Here is a 9,804-nt window from a genome sequence, read left to right as displayed (position 1 = left end):
AGAATAACCATCAAGGATGTGCACAGTGTATCCAAGGCTTAAGCTGGTGAGCCACGCCCTCAACACTTGCTTTTCAGTTAATGTCACAAACTGGGTTTTATTACCACGTCATAAAAGAAAGAGGAGACACCAGATCTTAGGAAATGTTTAAGTAACTTTAAACTTTATTAAGTAAAAATTGCACAAAGAGAACCACAAGCTAATGAATAGAAAAGTTAAATACAAACAATCATATGCAAAATAGGTTGTTGTATAACAGGCATTATCAATCCTAAATACCAAAAGTCTGACTTTTAGGGATGTTAATCTAATGAGGAAAAGAAAATATAAATTTTCATTTTAATATACACCAAATTTTTTTAAAAAATTTAAATTAAATAAGACTTTTCAAAAAAAAGAAAAAACAACAAAAAGAAAAACCAAAAACACAAACAAAAAACCAACAAACAACAAATAAACCCAAAACAAAAAAAAACAAACCATAAAAAGAAAAACAAAAAACCCAAACAAAAACAACAGCCAAAAACTCAAAAAAAACCCAAAAGAACCAAAACTAAAACATGAAATACAAGAAAACCAACAAAAACATCAAGAAAAACAAAACACAAACAAAAACACAAACACAAATGAAACAACAAAAACAAAACCACAAACAAAAAACAAAACAAAGTAAACAAAAACACCAATTCTTTGACTAAATCCAGCACTATAACAGTATTTCCTGAACACATAGTCTCCTGTGGGTTGGACCGTAGCAGTTTCTAAGCTTGTGGTAGTTGCACGTATCCTAGAGATGGCGCAGTCCCATGTCCCATGATAGCACTATATTGAAGAGAGTGGGCTTCATCCAGTCAGACAGCTCAGTACCTGTTTCTAATCTCTTCAACTCATTCTACTTGAGGTATATTAGAAACATGGATGGCAAAGGCCAGGGCTGGGGACCATAGCAACCAGGTGGATGTTGGTACAGTAAGTGACTGTGCAGGATTTCCCATATCATCCTCTTCTTGAAGAAGGGCATGTCCTGCTGAATAAAGGTGACAGGTTGGTCTCTTGTGATGTAATCTGCACAGGTAAACACTCCACAGTCACTCCCATTCAGTTGCTGAGGAATCTCCTCTGATGTCACACTGTATTGCTTCCACTCCAAAGGGTCCAGTTCGCTGTTCTTCGAGTCTTGCTCTCATTTTGTAAATATTGGAAGGTGGTCTCACAGATAGTCTTCCCTGTCTGTCCCATGGAGTCGAGGTACACAATACTTTGTTTTCTTAAATCGATGACCACCAAGCTCCGATGTACCTTCTGGTGATTAGGCACCAAGATCACTTCTTTTTCAAAGAGATTGATTCCTCGAAGGTTCAGGCTCGAAGTTGATGACCTCATCACCGAGCCACCGACTGTTCTCCAGGGTCTGGATATCTCCTCGAGTGACTTGCAGCTTGAATCTGCTACTTAAGAGTTCCTCTAGGGGGTCCTGAACCCAATGCATTCTTAATTTCCTTTTCCATGTCCTCTGTAATGTCAAGGATTTGATCCACTTCTCTGCCCTTTTCTTGGTCTCTGGGAGGCTTTTTCTCTGCTGCAAGTGCTGGCATCTTATTGAGGAGTAAACTATCTCCCTTTCCACTATCCAGGGTTATCTGAGCTGGTGGTCCCGGTAAATCTGGCCTGTGTGGCTTGGACCTTACATGATCTTCACATTGAAGGTGTGGTAGTGACCTTCCTTCCATGCTTTTTCTTCTGGGGACTGATTTCGGTTTTCCTCCAGGATGGAATCGGTGGAATAGGGCCGCTTGTGACCATGGCAAACATCAGCAGGCTTCCTCTCCAATTCAGCCTGCGCTGGAGGACCTTTGGTATTCTGGAGGTGTTTTAGTCATCTTGGACCCTCTTCCTGGGGTTTCCGGACCTGACCCCTGGATGGTCTGTTTGCTGTTCTAGGTGTTGTTGCTCCTGAGGGATCTTCTTCTGAGCTTTGCCGAGCTCTTTAGGGACCCTCTCTGTTCCATCCTCACACTTCCTTTTTGGATCTTGTCCCAAAGCTTCAGGCCCTCTCTCTGTCCCACTTTCCCCCTGGTGTTTCCTCTTTCTCACTGTTTCTGAAACTTTGGGCATCATCTCCAATGCAGACTGTTTAGGTTGGGACATGGTCAACTGTTTGGATTGCTTTTTGGAAGGTGTTGGTTCCAGGTGGGTACTCTTGGGTTGTTGTCCCTGGAGCCTGAAGAATTGCTTCTTCTAATAGATGGTTGATACAAGGTTGAAAACCTAATAACCTCAGAATAGCTCTTCTATATACACAGTTGACTTTACAAATCAGGGGTCCACTCTGGGAAACTACAAGCAGATCCTAGAATACCTCGTCAGAAGTATTCTTCTAGGGTGCTGTAACCAGCTAAATATGAGAACCTTTGAAATAGGACTAATTATCCTAGTTAATCAGTAGTAAGACACCTGGCCTAAACCTAGCAGCTAACACATCAGAGGCAACCTCACAAATGATGTCTAACTCAGGGGGTTTCCCCTAACCACAGCCTCCAAGGTTCCATAGCTGGTTGTGATGTCACCTGAAAGAACCCAAATCAATGTTTTGGAGGGTGGACACCCTTCCCAAACACAACCGGGGTCCAGGATTTCAGAGCTCCCTTGCCAGAGTGGGAAGTTTGAATGAATTGATACAAATCTAAGTCCCTTCAGCAGAGCACAGGGTTACCTAAATCATCTCAGTGTAGTTCAGCTGGTCCTGACTAGTACATTTGTCTTCTAGGAAACTGTCCCATCATGGACAATTATAGAGCTATAAGAGCCCCTCAAAATACAAGTGACCTTCAAAATATGTACTCACATACAATATGCTTGCTAATTACAAAGAATAAATAGAATTTTACTATTATGAAACCTAGTAGATACTCTTGTGTGACAAAACTTTGTTTACCCTGGATAAGGAACCCAGGACAGATCAAAGTGCTAATACTACCAAAGTCCTACTTGGTGACCAATAAGTTTTATTGGGGTTACTTATAGGAATATGGGTGAGTGGTTACCTACAGGAGCAGAAATGACTCAAAGACAGGTGCATCACTGAAGCCAGCATGGGTGACAGCTCAAAAAGCTGGGAACTTGGAGAAACTGCACAGCCTGTAGATGGCTCAACAGGTTGGAGAATGTCCTTTCCAGGTGCCTCAGTTGGTCTGGTATGAGGTTGGCTCTTCTGAGAGTCTTCTTGGCAGCTCAGCTTCCTTTCATCTGAGAGGGACTTTCAGCTTTTATTGTTCTCTGTCAGGGAAGGAGCCTAGTGAATCAGTTTCAGGGACCATTTTGGGATCTTTTGAGTTGCCTTCCTGCCTGGGGAGCTTCCCTTCAGAGTGAATGAAGGGTGTTATGGATCATTTTGTTAATATTGAAGGAAACTTGCCAAACTGGTACCAATTCACCAAGAATCAATACATTGCCCTAAGAGAATAAGTAAAATCTCATCATTGTCAATAGGATTCATTGACAAAGATACATCACTACTTTGGTTACAAACCTAGCAAACACAAAAGCCCTGAACTTCTCCCTAGAAAGCAGTAGGAAGAATTCAATTGTAGCTATAGTTACAGAGGTGTGTGTTTTCTGTGGGTCCTAGGATCTGAACTCACGCCACCATGATTAAACAGCAAGCACTTTAACCCCGGATCCATCTCTGGCCCCTCGAGCAGCTATTTGACCTACTCTGAAATGTATGCAGATACTTTTACAAAAATTTCAGTAAAGAGTTGAGAGACATATTGTTTGGTTTTTTTCCCCAATGATAATCTTGACCAATTGTGCAAGTATATTTATGCCAATGCTTTACTGTAAGGAAAAAAAAATGTTGTTTTCTTGAAAAAGTTTGAATTTCTTCTGATTGTCATTTCCCCAGGTGTCATTTTCTTTGTTCCAGTCTCCTTTCTCTTCTTTCTAATTACACCTTGCACCGATGAAAAGAAAAAAGATTTCAAACTACCACATTGGTTTTATATTGCTGAATAACCTAACATTATGTTTACAAGATACATTTATTGTGCTAGGCTTGTAAAAGCAAAATTGTTTTTAGCTTGCGTAAGACATGAGGAAATTACTGTATCTTGAATGTGCCCTGTCAGGAAGCCTGAGATTGACTGCTTCCGTGTACAGTTGAGCTACTCTTAAAAATATTGCTGAATGTTGCAAAATATTTCAGTGCGTCACTAGTCCTACAGAGTGATGAGTCACAAGATCAAACAGGCTAACTGTTAAGTTCTGCTTTTGCACAAAATTCCTGCTTGCTTGCATGGCCAAGGCACCTGCTGGACATGTCACAGAATCAAGCCTTGCCTTCACCAGGACAGGGTCTGAGTTATTTTGGCTTCCCAAAATTGTAAATTTGTAGGTTTTACCTATATAAACCTTTAGCTAGCAATAGCCTTGGGCTTATCTAGAGAATTCTCTCTGGGTTGGTCCTGGAAGTCTTCTTTTAATAAAAAAAAAGTCTCTTATTTACTGAAAGCAAAACTTGAGTCAGACTGGTGGATCTCTGAAGGACCCCGACCCATGGCACCTTCGCTGTGCCTTCTCTCTCATGGTTCAGGCCCTGCAGAACAATGTTTTCAGTTCTTAGACTTACATTCCTTTGCTGGCTGTTCTGGCTGGCACCTCTCCAAGAGTGCGTAGCCTCACAGAAAGCACAGCCCTCATCTCTACTTCCTGATGGTGAAAGGGGTCTTCTGGCTATTTCTCCACCCACTGAAGGTTTTATTAGGTCAATAAATATCCCCTCTAATCCTACTTAGAGTTTGTTTTTGTTTTGTTCAAATTATTAATGGCTGTTTACATTTATCTAGGGTTTGTTTATTTGTTTTGTCCTTTGAGACATCTGTAACTGTAACTGTAATTTTCCTGTTTCAATTTAACATGATCAACTTTGGTTCCTAAAAAGGGCTGGAATGTGGTCATGATTCTTTTTTTCTTAAACATTCGCATGCTTTGTTGAATCACATCAACATGTTGTTCTCTCCCCTACTTTATTATGTTTCTACTTTTTTTGGTTTGAGACAGGATGTTGTTATGTATAACCGTTGTTGTGCTGCCAAGGCTGGATTTGAACTTGAGATTCTCCTGCCTTAGCTTTCACTGAGATTATGATCATGCAACCCTCACCTAGCTTTTACATTTTTGTTTTAGCATCAAAGATTCCCAGCCTGGTAAATCCTCCTGTGGTTGGTTACTTAAAAGTTTGTAACAATTGCAGGATCCATGCATCTGACTGTGTTGTCCTCCTTCACTGTGTGTGTGTGTGTGTGTGTGTGTCTGCACGCACAAGTGCGTGCGTGTGTGTGTGTGTGTGTGTGTGTGTGTTTCTGTGTTTCTGTGTTTCTGTGTGTCTGTGTGTCTGTGTCTGTGTCTGCATGTTAATTGGCCTAGCACAGTTTTCCTAGAATTATTTCAAAACTTGATTAGTTAATTTTGTGTTAAGTGTTGAATGCAGAAGGATTTGTTAGATTTTCAAGTCAGCTTTAGACAGATGTGATGGTTTGAATAGGTTTTGCCCCCCATAAACCCATGTGTTTGAATGCTTGGCCCAGGGGAGGAGGTGTGGGCTTACTGGAGTAGGTGTGGCCCTGTAAGGTGGGCTTTGAGGTCGGTTCTGCTTAAGTTCCACCCGGTGTAAAACTCCAGTCTCCTCCTGGCTACCTTTGGATCAAGATGTAGAACTCATTGCTCCTCCAGCACCATGTCTACCTGTACACTACCATGCTTCCTGCCATGATGATGATGGACTGGACCTCTGAACCTGTCAGCCAGCCCCAATTAACGGCCTTCCTTTTAAAAGAGTTGCCTTTGTCGTGGTGTCTCTTCACACCAATAAGATAGCAGGTCAGATAGCAAATGTTTAAAATGCTAACTTTTTTGTTTATCTTCCTCTACTTAAATTTTTGTTTGTTTTGATTTTTGAGATAGGATTTGACACTGAAGGCAAGGCTGACATAGAACTCATCAGTGTCCCAGTACTGGAATTAACAGCCATGTTCCACTATGCCCAGCTGTTTAATTATTTTAAATAGTCTAAGTTAACTTAATTAAGCTTGTTAGTGATATTAAACACTGAGCGGACTGGTGAGGTAACTGAGCATTAATCAAAAAGCAAGGGAAGGAGACAACGTGAAAATACTAGCTTGATACACAAAGTAACATGGTGTGCAAGCTGAACCCAACCAAACTAGCCCTTCAATTGTTCAAAATAAGTAAACAGAAAAAGGTCTTCAAGTATTCTTCCCATGCAAAAAAAAAAAAAAATCTCTTCAGACATTAAAAACACTGCTGATAATTTTAGGTTACAAAGCAATGCAGCTGAGTCAGACTTGTTGCCTTTTGCTTGCAATTTTCAAGAGAATGAGACCTGTTGTGGATGGTCCTGGTGCTGTTCTTGCGAACCAATCCCCTAATGAATAAAGCAGCCAATCTCGGGGTGAGTAGGCAGGACTACTTCCGGGTTGGACTGAGGAAGAGAGGAAGTAGAAGAGAGTGACTTCTTTCTGAAACTGCTATAGTTTCCTAGTATCATGCCACCAGCCACCAGAGGGATCAGATGTTAATAAGGTTGACAAGATTAGGTTTTAGTTGTTGCACCCAGAGATTGAGTTGCCATTGTTTCTGAACTAAGTTTGTGTTGCATTTTCCTTCATGAGGCAGCTTCTCATCTGGTTTCAAGAGGGAAAGATGAGTATTAGCTTGCTTGAAGTGCTCCACAAAGGCTGCGGGGGATGTGAAACATGGGGTTGGCATGGTAGCAACCCTCCACTGGGAACCTAGCAACCAGTGTGGAGACATTTCAGAAGCTACAGGCCAGTGAATCTCCACAAGATAAAACCCAGGTCAGCCGTTGCCCACCAGTGTGTGGCCACCTGGGCTGCCAGGGCAGAGAGTTAGAGGCACAAGCACAGGAACGAAATGCCTTCTACTTTTTTAATACTCCTTGTAACAGAGACCTGCATGGGCAATGGAGTAAGAGATTTGTTTTTAAAAGGAAAGGAGATTGGAGAGATGTCTTAGTGGGTAAGAGCCCTGGCTGTTCTTCCACATGTCTGGGGTTTGATTCCCAGTACCCAAATGTCAGCTCACAACTGTAACTCCAATTCCCAGGCATCTAATACCCTCATTAAGCCTCTGGGGACACTGCATATATATGTTGCACAGACACACATAAAGGCAGAATACTTCTACATATGATATTATTTTTTGATATGTGGACAGTTGTAAAGATTATATGTAGGAAAGCATGGTATTATATGCCTAACATACTGGAGACTGAGGCAGGAGAATTACAATCATGAAATAGTTCAGGTAAATGACATTGCAAGATTATGATATTGAAAAATGACCCAAAAAGATTATATGTCAAAGTAACTCCTTGGAATTTCATTTTCTTACACTCATTTTTTATTGGTATCTTATAAAAGATTTTTCTTCTTTTATTCTCTATGTTTCTGTTCCTGTGTTGAATGCCTGTATACCATATACATACAATACCCATGGTTAGAAGAGATGTCTTGATCTCCTGAAACTGAAGTTACAGGAGACTGAGAGTTGCCAAGTAGGCACTGGGAACTGAACTGTGCAAGGTGCAAGGGCAGCAGGTGCTGATAGCCACTGAGCCACCTCTCCAGCCCCTGTTATCTCTTTGTAAAAGGGAAAAGTAATTTCACAGCAATGACTATGCCATTGGACTATAGACCTTTCCCAGAGACAGAAGCCTCATGTGGTCCATTTCAAATGCCTGGTATTGGTACAGTGACAGACAGGTAGATCAATGGAATAGAATTGGAGACCCAGAAATGTACCCACACACCTATGGTCACTTGATCTTTGACAAAGGAGCTAAAAACCATCCAGTGGAAAAAAGATAGCCTTTTCAACAAATGGTGCTGGTTCAACTAGAGGTCAGCATGCAGAAGAATGCAAATTGATCCATTCTTATCTCCTTCTACTAAGTTCAAGTCCAAGTGGATCAAGGACCTCTACATAAAACCAGACACACTGAAACTAATAGAAAAGAAACTGGGGAAAACCCTTGAGGACATGGGCACAGGGGAAAGTTTCCTGAACCGAACACCAATAGCTTATGCTCTAAGATCAAGAATTGACAAATGGGACCTGTAGTGGCTATTCCTGGTTGTCAACTTGACTATATCTGGAATGAACTACAGTCTAGAATTGGAAGGCTCACCTATGATCCTAATTTGGAGGCTCAGAGATATAAGTTTCTGACCTGGATCTTGGCATGGAGACCTTGAAGCATAGTGGCTAAGACAAGGAGTTCAAGATCATTTGGGATTAAAGGCATGGATGCATATACCTTTAATTTGGGCCACACCCTCTACTGGAGATATATAATGACATTGGAAGAAGGAATATTCTCTCTCACTCTTCCTTGCCTCCTTGCCTCATGGGACTGAGAAACTGCTAGATCCTTGACTTCCATCCACAGCTGCTGCTGATCATTGTTGGGGAGTTGGACTATAGACTGTAAGTCATTGACAAATTCCCTAATTATATAAAGACTATCCATACATTCTGTGACTCTAGAGAACCCAAACTAATACAGGACCTCATAAAATTACTGAGTTTCTGTAAGACAAAGGACATTGTCAAAAGAACAAAACGGCAACCAACAAATTGGGAAAAGATCTTTACCAACCCTACATCCGACAGAGGGCTTATATCCAAGATAAACAAAGAACTCAAGAAGGTAGACTCCAGAGAGCCAAATAACCCCATTAAAAATGGGGCACAGAGCTAAACAAAGAATTTTCACCTGAGGAATATCGAATGGCTGAGACGCACCTAAAGAAATGTTCAACAACCTTAGTCATCAGGGAAATGCAAGTCAAAACAACACTGAGATTTCACCTCACACCAGTCAGAATGACTAAGATCAAAAACTCAGGAGACAGCAGGTGTTAGCGAGGATGTGAAGAGGAACACTTCTCCACTGCTGGTGGGGCTGTAAGATGGTACAACCACTGTGGAAATCAGTCTGGAGGTTCCTCAGAAAACTGGACATGAGACTTCCACAGGACCCTGCTATACCTCTCCTGGGCATATACCCAAAGGATTCCCCAGCATGCAATAAAGACACATGCTCCATTATGTTCATAGCAGCTTTATTTATAATAGCCAGAAGCTGGAAAGAACCCAGATGTCCCTCGTGGAGGAATGGATACAGAAAATGTAGTATATTTACATTATGGAATACTACTCAGCTATTAAAAACAATGAATTCATGAAATTTTTAGGCAAATGGATAGAACTGGAAAATATCATCCTAAGTGAGGTGACCCAATCACAAAAGAACACACATGGTATGCACTCACTAGTAAGTGGATATTAGCCCAGAATTATTCCAGAAGCTTGGAATTCTCAAGACACAATTTACATATCAAGTGATGCCCAAGAGGAAGGAAGGAGAGGCCCCTGGTCCTAGAAAGGCTCCATATAGCAATATAGGGGAATACCAGGACAGGGAAGCAGGAGGGGGTTGATTGGGGAACAGGGGGAAGGAAGAGGGCTTATGGGACTTTCAGGGAGGAGGGGAACCAGGAAAGGGTAAATCATTTGAAATGTAAGTAAAGAATATATCTAAAAAAAAAAGAGAGAGAGAGAGAAATAAAAAAAATACAAAACTAATAAATTAAGTAATTTAGATTAAGAATACTATCATGCAAAAAAAAAAAAAACCCAATACAAAACAAAACAAAACCTGGTATGTTGGAAATACTGAGGCTGGAGATGCCAGAGCTGTGG

At 41.2% G+C, this 9,804-nt stretch overlaps 1 pseudogene; it reads right to left on the bottom strand.

Moving 5' to 3' along the window:
* Positions 1-892: 892 nt before the first annotated feature.
* LOC127677261 (sentrin-specific protease 2-like) lies at positions 893-2,148 on the bottom strand (annotated as a pseudogene).
* Positions 2,149-9,804: the final 7,656 nt, after the last annotated feature.

Source organism: Apodemus sylvaticus, chromosome 2 (genome assembly GCF_947179515.1).
Source record: "Apodemus sylvaticus chromosome 2, mApoSyl1.1, whole genome shotgun sequence".
NCBI lineage: Eukaryota > Metazoa > Chordata > Mammalia > Rodentia > Muridae > Apodemus > Apodemus sylvaticus.
Note: the sequence above shows the minus strand (reverse complement) of the source record. Positions and strands in the feature narration are given on the sequence as shown.